The sequence below is a fragment of the Scyliorhinus torazame genome, chromosome 9 (assembly GCF_047496885.1).
Source record: "Scyliorhinus torazame isolate Kashiwa2021f chromosome 9, sScyTor2.1, whole genome shotgun sequence".
Taxonomy (NCBI): Eukaryota; Metazoa; Chordata; class Chondrichthyes; order Carcharhiniformes; family Scyliorhinidae; genus Scyliorhinus; species Scyliorhinus torazame.
The window spans coordinates 195,560,527-195,576,089 of NC_092715.1; the positions used below are offsets into that span (position 1 = coordinate 195,560,527).

General features: G+C 41.4%; 1 long non-coding RNA gene across 1 annotated transcript in view; it reads left to right on the forward strand.

Annotated features, from left to right (window-relative positions):
* LOC140429651 (uncharacterized) overlaps positions 1-14,315 on the forward strand; it is a 45,739-nt gene extending 31,424 nt beyond the window's left edge. Inside the window, exons 2-4 of the long non-coding RNA XR_011949154.1 lie at positions 39-258; positions 3,098-3,245; positions 14,022-14,315. This is a non-coding gene — a long non-coding RNA (uncharacterized lncRNA). The remainder of the gene's footprint in view (positions 1-38; positions 259-3,097; positions 3,246-14,021) is intronic.
* Positions 14,316-15,563: the final 1,248 nt, after the last annotated feature.

Below are 15,563 nucleotides of genomic sequence, written 5' to 3' on the forward strand. Positions count from 1 at the left end.
GAGTGTGTCCAGATTTTCTGTTTTGTTTTTAATTTCAGGTTTCTAGCCACCGCAGTCTTCTAGTTTCGAAACACAAAAGACTCATTCGGAAATAAAGTGCAGCCCACCTTAAATTGAATTTGGAGGGGATGGAAACAGTGATGGAGGTCGGACCAGTAAAGGATTGCCGGAAAAACCTGAGCAGATAGAGAGGAGAGAGAAACAGAATTCATCTTTCAAAGTCTGTGACCATTAACGGAAGTGGAGTTTTCATAAAAGGTGGCCCGACCTGGAACTTTGACTATATTTCTGTCTCCGCAGATACTGCCAGACCTGCCGAGTACTCCCAACATGTTCTGTTTGTTTAAATTCAGATTTCCGGCCTCAGCAGTAATTTGCTTTTGCAGTAATTAAGATTGTGTTCTTTCTCCCTGTATTTAGCTGGCTCCAGATCAGGCCGATTTACAGGTTTGCACACCCAAAAAATTCAGTAAAAATTCATTTTATTCTTTCTTTCGGACAACCACTTTCTGTTAAAGATTCTCTATCTTACATCACAGATTTTTCTTTTGTTTTTTTACAGCGAGATATAATGCCAGTTAAATTCAGAACACCCAGAGATTGAGCCCCAGTCCAGTCTGAGCTAGGAATGTGACTTAGCCAGTTGAGTATGTATCTATGATTTTGGCTGCTTACTCAATAAACTAGAAAGCCAGCCTCTGTGCATTGTGCAATGCACTCACATGCTGCAATGCACCTGCAGCTTTTGGCAAAAATATCGTGACAGTCGCACACACACACCTCTGCGCTTCTTTTAACCTTACATCGAAGACAATCATAACTTAGAAATCCAAGTCAATTTGAATAGCATTGTTCAGCAGGTATTCCTTGGGCTGCTGGGGGCCAGAGACATCTTCACTCAGACATGCATAAATGCGACATGTCAAACAGGTCGTTCATATGTTATAGGACCCATGAAGACGAAGGATAATTAAGCATTTTTTCAGGTCAGAATCGGAATCTCTCCAAACAAAATCAATTGAAAATGATTTCTTAAAACTTACTTAATTATCCCGATCCACGATTTTATAAAAGCACGTTAAAGTGTATAATTGCAATCAAATTATGGTGTCTTCGCTGTACTTCGCTACATGCGACATTAAATAACAATCAAATCATCAGCGTATTTTATGAAATTGAATCTATCAATTTATGTTAAAGTCTAACATGCATCTATCGGAACACTGACTGGGACTGAGGCATTTCTCCATGTATTCCGAGAAATAAACAACGACAAGGCAGAGAAATGTGGCACTTCACCCGAGGAGAGAGTGATAGGGCAATAACGAAACGCACAAAACCTAGGAAAGATGGAGGGAGAGATGCCAATTGCATTTATAATCCATCTGATGTGGGCAACTACAGATTAAATTTAAACCTGGTAGCAAATTAACAAGGCATTTCAAAAATAAACTTCCGCATACGCCTGCAATTGCTCAGGATAGATCATCCCCCTGGTGTAAATTACCTTTGGAAGGTCTTTCTGATATCAACTGAACTAGTTACTCGATACAGTAGCTGTCCTATAACATTTGAGAAAGTCTCTTTCAGAACAACATCAATTAGGAGGAAATGAGTCAAATATCATAACAGCAGCAAAATAATTCTGGGAACGAGAGGCAGAGAGAGAGAGATGAGTAGAATACAATCAGAAACAAAGGCACAGTTGGGAAGAAGCAATGAGCAGAGACATGGTTGCAGGAAAAGCGAGAGAGAGCGTGTTGGCCCAACAGAAATGCACCGCATAACATCAGCCTATATATTGACATGAAATGAAAATCGCTTATTGTCACAAGTAGGCTTCAAATGAAGTTACTGTGAAAAGCCCCTAGTCGCCACATTCTGGCGCTTGTTCAGGGAGGCTGATACGGGAATAGAACCATGCTGCTGGCCTGCCTTGGTCTGCTTTCAAAGCCAGCGATTAAGTCCTGTGCTAAACCAGCCCCTCATAATAATAAAAGCAACATACTGAGGGTTCTGGAAATCTGAAATTAAAACAAAAAATGTTGAATATGCTCAGCAGGTCTGGCATCATCTTTGGAGAGAGAAGCAGAGGTAACTTTCCAAGTCTGTTTGACCTTCCACAGAAATATATGTTGACATGTGTGTTATTTGGCATAACCAACACAGATAGCTCATATTAAAAAATAATATATTGTGCTGCAGAGGGGAAATCGAAATCCGTGTCTGCATGTAATACACGGTTAGGCAGGAGGATATTTGCATCAAGGCGGGAGAAAGGGAGAGAGGAAGAATAGGAGAAGGTAGAGGAAAGGAGATGGGAGGAAAGAGATAGAAAGAGGAGAGGAGCACAATGCGAATGAAACGGGAGAGGAGAAAATCTGGGTACGGGTGTGAGGTAGGATGGGTACAGACCCAAGAAAGGTGCGGGTGGGAGGGGGGAGGTACGAGGTAATCAAGTGGGAAATTTGGTAAAGTCCAGTGAGGGTTGGGGGAGGGCGGACTGCTTTGTACTCAGTGGGGAGAATCCACCAATACAAGAAAGTGACCTCAGTGGGAGAGAGGGCAGTGGTAAAGTGATACATTTGTTGTTGAGGACCCATGTTTTTCTGACACTGGAGAAGTTCTTGTACAGTTAAAGCTGCTTGCATCTTAATTGTATTACTTTCCGCAATGTCCTTTTGAAAACAAATTTTCAAATACCAAAGCAATTCCGAAATTTCAAATTTGAAGAAACCCTTCTTTAAATAAAAACATTCCCACTTGGTAGCAGCAACTCATTTCCGCAGATGAGTTCTGGAGATAAAACGTTATGGTATTTCTGTCTAGATGTATAAAGGGAATTTCAGATTAATCTGGACAATTTTAGAATGAGATATTTCCATAGGATCAGAATGGTTTAGGAAATTTCCATTCATGTTCAAATAAAATAGCTACCATCTGTAATATTCAAAACGTACCCCTATTGCACTGTGCATGGCATTGTGAAGTTCCATGGGAAATTTGTGTAAATATTAAATGGAAGCTTCCTTGCAACTAAAATCTGGAAATGTTGATGGGTTAATTTTTAAAGAGTTGTATTTTCTGTAACAAATAGAACAGAAGTTCAATATAGCGAAGACATGAAAAGGCTTCTTTCTCATCTCTCTCTCTCTGCTGAAAGTATGAAGGAACCAAACTGCACACTGATGGTGGCAAACTTCCCCTCAGGAAAATGATAGCAATACTCTACTCACAATGAAACGGTAAGACCCGCCACAGAGATTTAAAATATAGTTGCACTATCTTTCATAATATCACACAAATTAATACAGGTTCAAATGTATGTACCAGAGGACATTAACAAATTTGCAGAGTGGACATATAATTGGCAAACCAATTTCAATACAGGTAAGTGTGAGGTTTTACATGTTTGCAAGAGGGTGAAGGAGCTCCCCATTACTTGGGAAATAAGAACTTGAGAAGGGGCCATTAATACGAGATAGCCACTGAAAAATCAAATTGAGAATTCAGAAGAAATGTCTTGGCCCAGGGACACCTGGGAAAGTTGAATGCGCTACCACAGGGAAATCCTCACTCATATATACCATGTCGGGGGAAGCTAGATAAACAGAGAAGGTGAGAGAGAAGGGAATACAAAGTTAGGCTATTGGAAGAGATGAGAAAGGGTGAGACCAGATTGAACTGGAATGTAAGTGCTGGCAGTGTTTGGTTGGGCCCTGAGGCCTGTTTCTGTGCTTTATTTGTATGTAATTCTGTTTCAGCGATTCAAATATCTCATGACTCAAATTATCTTAGAACTTTTGAAGCCATTTGAACGGCCCACGTGTTATTTCTTGGCAATGCACTCTAGCATGTGTCATATCCTATCTGTTACACATCCCAACATCTGTGTTACAAACATTTGGAATGAGAAGGCGACAACTGGTGAATCAATACTGTTCTTCCATAACATGGTGTTAAATCCCACAATTAATGTACATTCCCCCCTCCCTCAAAGTTATACTTTCAGTCCCCAGCTTCATGTGATCTATTACAGCTGAGCAAACTCTCTCGGGTCATCTTCTCTCAACTGGTAGCCCTTACAGTTTTGAATCAGAGGGTGTGCCTCAAATTTCCTTCTAAGACATTTTCTCTTACTCATCCATATGGTGCATCTTGACAATCTTTTTCATTGCATGTAACAAGGTAATAGTTTTACATTCCAATGCATCAATTTGAAAATGGTTGCTCTCCTCTATTAGTCCCTTCGTAGGCATCCTGCTCCTTAGCTCTGCAGGCTCCTACAGTTGTACATGGGCTTACTCTCTGCATTCTCCACTTCAGAGTCAGGCATTTTGTCAGTCACACGCCTTTCCTGATGGCAGAAGTATGTACCACTTCTGCTGTCTTGCATTTTTCCCATTTTCCATGCAATTACAATTAAAATGTAAAGTTCCAGCAGTGTGCACAAAAGACACGTGTGCTTTTGCTGAGAGGATGCTTTTCAGTAGAGACCCTTGCCATCAGCTGTCAATGCTGCAGCTACAGCTGGGCTAGAAAAGAGCCTCCCAGTCATACAAGGAAGCTCTGATTCACAACCAAAATTTTCATGCCCAACTCCATTGCCATGAACATATGGGTTGAGTCCACAAAAGCAGCATGGGTATTTTTCAAAATAAAATTTCATATTATATTGGTTTTACTTTATTCATGTGTGCATCACTATTATTTGTTTTGATGAGCTTTGTCAGAGAGCTAAATGTACTGGCATGCCTCATGGTTAGCACACATTGATGGTTACAGAGTAGTTGGGGACATTTCCTTTATTGCAGAAGAAACATGTTTTTTGCTCAGCTTAGTGTCCAATACTCGCCACTCTGTGGGACATGGCTGAACTTGCAGGCTCAGATGGCTCTCCCTCCTATGCTTTGTCAAGGACATTCTCACTCTCAGTGGGGATAATTGAAATGTTGTGAACTCAATACTCTGTAAGGACTCTGCCAGCCACATGCTAAGATGGGCAAGCACGTGGACAGTGCTGACATCGCCTTTTATGCCCCTCATTTTCTTACCATGAATGACTGTCTCCACTAACTGACACACCACACCAAGGATGCCCTTCCCATTTCATTCCTGTATGCCCCCAACTACACTCTCTGTCCTCCCTTAGATCTATCTTTCACTCTTCCATGTTCAGGACCCCATGCCACACCCTCCCTCACCACTAACTCACCTTTGCCAGTCCCGAGCCTCCATGCAAGCTTCCATTCTACTTCCCTCTCCTTGTGCATTAAAGTTAAACAAGGAAAATCATTACACACAACTGCACAAAGCCAACTGGTGCACGGCACCTTTAAACAAATGTGGACTGGTGCCATGAGATGTGGCATTGACTTCATCTTGAAGATAGGACGTCATTTTAAGAAGGTTTTATGCCAATGAATGTTCATGGAATACAAATATTACCCAGTCACCAACTGGTGTGAGGCCCGACACATGCCGTTGGCTTTATCTCTGCATCTCAACCCACCATTGGAAAATCAAGATGTTTCCCCCCCTCCTAATTAAGTCACCCACACACCACATTTGCCACTCTTGCAGGCTCCATTAAATTCCTTTGCTTGTCTTCACTCCATCATCGGTCACAGAACTTTAAGCTGTCGTAGCTTCACACTGTCGAATGCTTTCCTAAACCACCCATATTGCCACCCCTTTTCCCTTCTACAAAATCTTTCTGAAACCCTCTCACCTTCCTACATGTCACACTCCAATAAAAGCCTTTGAAACATCTCTTTGACTGTACTTTTGTTAAAGGTAACATCCTGGCATGGATAGAGGATTGGCTGACTGGCAGAAGGCAGAGAGTCTTTTTCAAAGGGGTCTTTTTCAGGATGGCAGCCGGTGACTAATGGTGTACCACAGAGGTTTGTGCTGGGACCACAACTTTTCACAATATACATCAATGATCTGGAAGAAGGAACTGAAGGCACTGTTGCTAAGTTTGCAGATGATATCGGGCAGCACGGTGGCACAGTGGTTAGCATTGCTGCCTCACGGCGCCGAGGTCCCAGGTTCGATCCTGGCTCTGGGTCACTGTCCGTGTGGTGTTTGCACATTCTACACGTGTTTGCGTGGGTTTCGCCCCCACAACCCAAAAGATGTGCAGGGTAGGTGGATTGGCCACACTAAATTGCCCCTTAATTGGAAAAAACGAATTGGGTTCTCTAAATTTAAAAAAGAAAAAAAAAGTTTGCAGATGATACAAAGATCTGTGGAGGGACAGGTAATATTGAGGAAGCAGGTGGGCTGCAGAAGGACTTGCACAGACTAGGAGAGTGGGTGAAAAATTGGCAGATGCAATACAATGTGAAAAAGTGTGAGGTTATGCACTTTGGAAGGCGAAATGGAGGGATAGACTATTTACTAAATGGGAAGATGCTTAGGAAATCAGGAGCACAAAGGGATTTGGGAGTCCTTATTCATGATACGCTTAAGGTTAACGTGCAGGTTCAGTCGGCAGTTAAGAATGCAAATGCAATGTTTGCATTCATGTCAAGAAGGCTAGAATACAAGACCAGGGATGTACTTCTGAGGCTGTATAAGGCTCTGGTCAGACCCCATTTGGAGTACTATGAACAGTTTTGGGCCCCGTATCTAAGGAAGGAAGTGCTGGCCTTGGAAAGGGTCCAGAGGAGGTTCACAAGAATGATCCCTGGAATGAAGAACTTGTCGTATGAGGAACGGTTGAGGTCTCTGGGTCTGTATTCATTGGAGTTTAGAAGGATATGGGGGGATCTTATTGAAACTTACAGGATACTGCGAAGCCTGGGTAGAATGGACGTGGAGGGGACGTTTCCACTTGTAGGAAAAACTAGAACCAGAGGACACCATCTCAGACTAAAGGGACGATCCTTTAAAACAGAGATGAGGAGAAATTTCTTCAGCCAGAGGGTGGTGAATCTGTGGAACTCTTTGCCGCAGAAGGCTGTGGAGGCCAAATCACTGAGTGTCTTTAAGACAGAGATAGATAGGTTCTTGATTAATAAGGGGATCAGGGGTTATGGGGAGAAGGCAGGAGAATGGGGATGAGACAATATCAGCCATGATTGAATGGCGGAGCAGACTCGATAGGCCGGGTGGCCTAATTCTGCTCCTCTGTCTCATGGTCTTATGGTCTAACTCCCTCTTTAAAGTTCTTCAAAGTCCTTTGCTTTGTTTGATGGTTCTGTGAAGGATTGAGATGTCTTATTACTTTGATGCTCTGTTGCTAAATGTATTGTTATTATTGTGCATGTGTGGTCAAAGATGTCATGTTCCAATAGGGTCTAGTGTAGTCTCTGTCTCTGGTGCAATTTCTGGGCTGTACCTGAGGCAGAGGCGACCAGAAATTATCGCAATTGATCAACTGAGCATTAAAGAATGCACAATTGTTTTATAATTAATACTCACAGTGTGGCCCCGGGTCATTGTCTGTGTGGAGTTTACACATTCTCCCCGTGTCTGGGAGTCACCCCCACAACTCAAAGTTGTGCAGGTTAGGTGGATTGGCCATGCTAAATTGCCCCTTAATTGGAAAAACATAATTGGGTACTCTAAATTAAAAAATAATAATAATATTCACAATTTTTTATTTGCTTCATGAAAAGTAGGGGAGAGCAATGCAGACACTGGATTGTAAAATCATTCATTTGTTCTGACATGGAAACAAGTAGAAACAGTTCAGCTGCTCAACACAATAGAAAGTATATTTTTCATTGCCTCCACTTGCTCTGTCTTCTGCAAAACACACAACAAACTGATTGATTTGATGAGCAAAGTGTGAACAGGAAATTCCAAATGGCAGGACCTCCAACATAAAAATGCTTCACTCTAACAAAATTGAAACAAATAGACAAATTGCCTTTAGCAATTTCATACTACATTTAAGTTCCCAGAAAAGCTTTACTGAAAAGGATACCCCACCTCTGTGCACCCATCCAATTTACTTTTTGAATTGCTGCTGCTCTTTACTCACTCCCATCTCAATTGTTTCCCCCACAAATTTGTCACTTTCATTTCCTTAAGTAATCCAAAGGCCCGGGCTAGCGTTCAGAGGCATTATGCCACCATGGCAGCTGGTGTAATTTAAATTCAATTCTAGTCTCAATAATGGTGACCGCCAGCCATTGTTGATTGTTGTAAATAATGCGGGGGAGGGAGGGGGGGGGGGGGCTGCAGTTGACTCCAGATCCACAGCAATGTGGTTGACATTTAACTGCCGTCTGAAATGACTGAGTAAGTCACTCAGTTCAAGGGCAATTAGGGACAGGCTATGAATGCTGGCCTTGCCAAAGATGTTCACAGCCCCCAAAATAATAAATAAATAAAGTCCAAAAGATAAAGGCCTGAATGTCTGGTGCACAGCTAGCTTAGCCATCCATCACCTCAGCTGCCTCCAACATAACAAGGACTGTTGGGTTTCACCCTACTCTGCAATAATTACCCAATACGGTAGATGAAACCATAAGACATAGGAGCAGAATTCGGCCACTCAGCCCATCGAGTCTGCTCCGTCATTCAATCATGGCTGATATTTTTCTCATCCCCATTCTCCTGCCTTCTCCCCATAACCCCTGATCCACTTACTAATCAAGAACCTATCTATCTCTGTCTATATTGCCTAGATTGTCCTAGAAAACAAATGTGACCTCCAGCTTATTTTCTGTGATATTCGTTATGTCCTTGAAACCTTTACCTCTGTTCCCTCCGTCCCCACCTCTAACAAGTGCAAGACGTTCATTGTCATCTTTGTCATCAAGTTGAAACCTTCTAATTAGTTGGGTTCAGCTGCCTCTACTGCTTCCTCTTGACCACGAAGCTAATTCTCACCCATAAGTGATTCATCATGTGCTAACGAAGGAAAAAAATATAGTAACCCAACACTACACTAACACATGCCTTACATGCAGGCATAATGAAAACAGATATGGTTTAATGCACTTCATTCCAAAACAGTGTTTTGCTTTAAAAAAAATCCAAATTAACATGTGAGCGTGGTTCTACTTTTAGCATGTACAGTGAAGGTTAGATGTGATAAGCAGTCCTTTCTATTTTTAAGGTAGCCTGTGGAGGTATAGATTTACAACAATTCACAGGATTTACAATATGTGGGTCTCTAATGTTGTTAACCTGGCGGTCAAGCCCATTTTACTTGATGAGTGTTATCAATGGTAGGGTATCATGGCTTGCTGTTATGATACTCATTTGATGGGAAAAATGACTTTTAAACAAACATAATTTTCAGGCATAAGGATCCTAATAGTTTACTGGTGCAAATGAACAGTGCACAGAAAGCTATTTCTTCCACCCTGTCCTTACATGTGGCCTTGGATTTGCAGATTTATTTAGTAAGCAGTTCATTTTTCAGAAAACTGACACCTTCACTAATTAGTTTGCCTGTGCAATTTTTTCCTGCATCAAGTGAAATTTGGTTAGCATACTGCTCTTACTCAAGGCCTTACACATGGGCTTCCTAGCACAGAACTCAAAATGAATAAGGTATGAAATTTACTAAGTTTTTTATATTTAATTAGAAAGAGCGTGCATGAATGAATTAGAGAAAGTCATTCTGTGTCTGTACCAATATTACCATATTTTCCTCAAAGAAGTACAAAGAATATTACAGCATAGGAACAGGCCCTTCGGCCTACCAAGCCTGCGACAATCCAGATTCCTTATTTAGACCTACTACTTATTGCTAAAAATATCTGTATCCCTCCATTCCCCGCCCATTCATGTACCTATCAAGTAACATCTTAAGCGCAATACAAATGCAAATCATTTCTCCCTCGAAACATACACCCGTTGTAATTGTTTCATAAAAAGTCAGATCAGAGTAGCTGTCTCTTCCAAATGCATTTTATACAAACAGCTAAAAGTTTACTGCAACATTATAACACTTAGTATTCACTACAAAACAATACGAGGTCAATGTTTACACAAAGTCTTCAGCTGATGATCAAGTTTTAAGGAATTTTAGATACTGACTAATATCCTCACCAATATACACATTATATTTTTGTTACAGTGTGTACCATGAGGATAACATGCCATTTTTAAAAATTCATTTGTGGGATGTGGGTGTCGCTGATTAAGCCAGCATTTATTGCCCATCCCTGGTTGCCCTTCAGAAGGTGGTGGTGAGCTGCCTTCTTGAACCGCTGCAGTCCTTGAGTTGTAGGGACACCCATTGTGCTATTAGGGAGGGGGTTCCAGGATGTTGCCCCAGCGACAGTGAAGGAGCAGCAATATATTTCCAAGCCAGGATGGTGAGTGACTTGGAGGGGAACCTCCAGGTGGTGGGCTTCCCAGGTATCTGCTGCTCTTGTCCTTCTAGATGGTAGTGGGTGTGGGTTTGGAAGATGCTGACTAAGGAACATTGGTGAGTTACTGCAGTCCATCTTGTAGATGGTACACATGGCTGTCACTGTTTGACGGTGGTGGAGGGTATGAATGTTTCTGGAATGGGGGAGCAATCTATCGGCTGCTTTGTCCTGGATGGTGCTGAGTTTCTAGTGTGTTGTTGGAACTGCACTCATCCAGGCAAGTGGAGAGTATTCCATTACACTCATGACTTATGCCTTGTAGATGGAGGACAGGCATTGGGGGGGTCAGGAGGTGAGTTACTTGCCCTAGGATTCCTAGCCTTTCACTTGCCCTGGTAGCCACAGTGTTAATGTGGCTAGTCCAGTTCAGTTTCTGATCAGTGGCAACCCCCCGGGATGTTGATTGTGGGGGATTCAGCAATGGTAACGCCATTGAATGTCAGGGAGTGGTGGTTAGATCCTCTCTTGTAGGAGATGGTCATTGCCTGTCACTTGTGTGGCGCAAATGTAACTTGCCATTTGTCAGCCCAAGCCTGGATATTGTCCAGGTCTTGCTACATTTGGACATGGACTGCTTCATGATCTGAGGAGTCGAGTGGTACTGAACATAGTCAATCATCCGCAAACACCCCACTTCTGATCAATGAGGTACTTGAAGCAACTGAAGATAGTTGTGCGGAGGACACTACCCTGAGGAACTCCTGCAGTGAAGTCCTGGAGCTAAGATGATTGATCTCCAACCACCACAACCATCTTCCTTTGTGCCAGGTATGACTCCAACCAGTGGAATGTTTTCCCTCTGATTCCCATTGACTCCAGTTTAGCTGGGGCTCCTTGATGCCATACTCGGTCAAAGCTGCCCTGATGCTGAATCATAATTGACGTCTGTGGTTTAACATATTGAACGTTGGTGTCACAGTGCGTTCCAGTTTCACGTGTCGTTGCAAATAAAACAAAATCACTCAGTGACAGTCATTTATAGGAATGAGATATAAACTGCCGTCGATCGTCCCAAAGTGATTCACAACGCGCATACATGGTCGTCATTTCTGTGCTAATTCGAAGGAAAGACGAAGATTATGTGTATATGTTTCCGGAATAGTAAATACATTTGTAATGATTTCCTCTTTGGTATTTATCACACAATCAGCACACAAGAGACCATTCAGCCCATCATGCATGTGCTAGATCTTTCAATGAGCTGTCTAACTAATCCTAATCCTCCTGATTTTAGTTGCACAAATGTTTCCTTTAAAAGTATTTTTTCCAATTTCCTTTGGCAGTTACTGTTCAATCTGCTTCCATCACCGTTCTCCACAGTTCAAAGCAGATCACAACTCCTGCAACAAACAACCCTCTTCATCCATCCCCCCACCCCCGTTCTTTCTAGCTGAATGGAATTAAACAAGTTCGAAAATAAATATCGAACGAAAGATCCCCCACGGTCCCTACGTAAAGCGACGAAAGAAATCCTTCGTTTGCCAATTTTGTTAAACTTAGTCAAGACCACACCTCCAGCATTTTACTCCCTTAATTTATCGGGTTATATATAATTCGATAGTGCAGTGTATGCAAGAGCTCAAGTTTAACGTATCAGATGTAGATCCTGCAAAGCTTCATGACAGGAATTCAACCTAACTACTTATTTATGCAATACTGCCGAAGATTATGCTCGCTATATTTTAGAAATATATATTTAAGAGCAGAATATGCATAAAACCTAGACGAAACATTTTAAATTAGACGTCAATTAATACCCTCTAAGATATCGAAGCTCTGTACTTCAGCCACGCATTACTGAATTTGTTGTTCGTAAAGTCTCTGACAATGGTGTGAATTATTTCTAATTCTTGCACTAGTCTATTGAACCCCACGTGTATTTATTCGTCTGATATATAAGCATGTCTCTTTTCAGTATTTAAACAACCTCATATTTTGTACTAGTTCCTAAATCAGCTCGAAGCACCAGAACGTCATATATTTTACTTAAGCGAGTTTATGGTTTAAAGAAACTGGCAGCAAGGTCTCAGACAAACAACAGAGCCCACTCACAAACAACGCTCAAAGCAGGTTGGTGGTAGGAGTCGGATGGTGTCGCAGAAAAGAGGAATCAAAGAGGCAAAGGACCACAGATTCACCATATGCATTTATTTCCACGTGTGACCAGACAGGCTTCCCAATCATTATTCTACATTAATGCACAAAACCATAAAATACTACCTTTTATGACTTAAAATTACATACATTTATATAACTCGTGTCCATTTGGGAGAGGCCTGCTGGTTTAATTAAATTAATTAGTTATTAACTGTAAGCACTCAGAATAACTCGCCAGGCGTCCCATTATAATAGTTCTACAATAGTTGAGTGGATAGTAATATATAGCAATCAAAGGCTTCAGATTATAAACTACTTTACTGGAGATTCTTGGACATCAGGCTGCTCAGATGCAGGCAATACAGAGATATGATTTAGGAACAGGAGTAGGCCACTCGACCCCTCCAGCCCCCTCTGCCATTCAGTAAGATCACGGCTGATCCGATCACGGCTCAGCCCCTCCTACCCCCATAACCTTCCACCGCCCCCACTCCATCAAAAATCTATCTAGTCTGCCTTAAAAACACTCAAAACTCTTCTTCCACTGCCTTTTGAGGGAGAGAGTTCCAAAGACCAGCCACCCTCGGAGAGATAAATAAATCTCCTTGCCCCCGTCTTAAACGGGGGAATCCTTTATTTTTAAACACTGAACTTTCTCCCACAGGAGGAAACATTCTTCCCACATCCACCCCATTAAGACTTCCCAGGAACTTATAAGTTTCAATCAAGTCGTCTCTTTCTGGGCTAATTCTCAGCGGATGCAGGCTAGCTTGTCCACTTGTCCAAGCTTTCCTCATAAGACAACCCGCACATTTCAATGTTTTGTTATGAATTGGCGAATCCCCACATAGTTAAGAAATTAAAAATAAATATAGGGGAAAATTATACTGAAAGTCCAAAAGTATGAGTGTGTGTGTATATGTGAGTGAGAGATAAACTAGAAAATGCGAATTATTCACCCATACTGTGTAGATGATCATTCTATTAGAAATTCCAGCATTCAGACTTGGGACATGGCTCTATGTTGTTCCCTTCATATAATCTCACCGTGAATATGCCAAAATATACTTCAAAATAATTTAGTTGTGTATCTGCTTGTAGAAATTTGTACTAGAACGGTGGCGTAAATACTACAAATGTGATTTTAATTCCCATCCAATGTTAAAAGTTGTTTCAACAATCTTACTAGAGATCACGCAATCAAGCATGTATAGGATAATTTGAACGACCTGATTTCAGGGAACCTGTGGAACAGAATTGTATTTTAGTGTAATATAAACATTTGGCTCCAAATCTCGTAAAGGGAACTAAATGTTAAACAACTAAGGGAATATAACTCGAAATGTGACTTCATAGTTAGGCCATGTTTACATTCTATGTGTCTATTATTGTGACAGATATCACTGAGACAACTGTTGAAACATATGTATCATAAAACCAACTGATGTTCATGGTGTAGTAGCTATTAAGGAATACTGTATTTATTGATATATGCACAACTGTCACATGATGATGCCATTCTAGAAGCATAAAGTGTACGTGCATTCATCTCAATAGCTTGAATATGATTATTTACAGCTCTCCATAACGTACGAATCTATAAAGGAAAAACATCCAAACTACAGAGGGAAATCTGAACACTAGTTACCTTTCTAAAAGTACTGCCTCACAGTTCCAGGAACCCAGGTTCGATTCCGGCCTTGAGTGGCTGTGTGGAGTTTGCACTTTCTCTTCCTGTCTGTGTGAATTTCCTCTGGGTGCTCCAGTTTCCTCCCAGTCCAAAGATGTGCAGGTTAGGTGGATTGGCCATGATAAATTGCCCCTTAGTGTCAGCAGATGTGCAGGTTAGGTAGGGTTCTAGGGTTATGGGGATAGGGCGGGGGAGAGGGCCTTGGTAGGGTCCTTTTTCGGAAGATCGGTGCAGACTCGATGGGTTGAATGAGTCTAATGTCTAAAAATACTTGTACTAATTCTAACTCAGTACATAACAACAGGGTCGAACAACCTCCTGCCTTGCCAAAATATCATATTTAAGAGAGCTTTTTATTTTCAAGTGACTTCTAGACATTACTTATGTCTATTATACAAATCATGTATGATGATTAATTTCATCTATAACAACTTGCACATATACAGCATAATCAATTGAGAAAAACCTTGACAGGCTTTTCTCAGAGACAACATGGTCGCCATGTGTATTCACATTCGGCAAGTGTCGATTTATTTATTTCCTAAAACAACTTTCAAATGTCTTCCCCGAGTCTATAATTTCCTATCTAATGTAGCCAAGCGATCTCACAGCGATTGGCCTGTGATAGCTGATTACGAGCCCGTACTGTCTTTTAACTTGTTTATTGAGCTGATGCCGCTGACAATTATTCCTCAGATCTTCGATGAGAAACGTGATCGGATGAGCAATACATAGTTTCTATCGTTGATCTTAGTCCGATTTGCAAAATATAAAGCGTAAGGATAAAATCATATCTACCACAAGCCGAGATCGAGACCAAAGGCCTTTTGGTCTCGCTTTTTTGGGGGCTGTGCAATAAATCATAGAATCTCTACATTGCAGAAGGAGGCCATTCGGCCCATCAAGTCTGCACCGGCCCTCTGAAAGAGCAACCCACTTCGCCCCTATCCCTATAACTCCATCGAGGGGCAATTTACCATGGCCAATCCGCCTAACCTGCACATCTTTGGGATGAAACCCGAGCATCCAGAGGAAACCCACGCAGACACGGGGTAATGAAAAGGTAAATAAAGCTAGCATGTTACTAAATCAGACCACAGCCTGAAACTAGTGAAAGAAAACATTGTTCTTAATTATTCATACAACTGTTGCCTCTTTGCAAAGTTTGCGTTCATATCAATGTAATTTTAAATATATATGTGTGTATTGAAAGTAATCGCAAAGAGGGAAGTTGCGATCCAAAAACGAATTTGCTTGGAATAATATGGTCCCACTTTTGCCATAAATATGTTTGTTTAAAATATTCAGCTAGAAATAATTACATTTGGCAGCTATCACTGTTCAATTATCAATGAACAGACTATCACGTGTGACGGTGGGAATTGAGATAAAGTCAATATAGGTGCTCATCCTTATTATTAAACGATTTA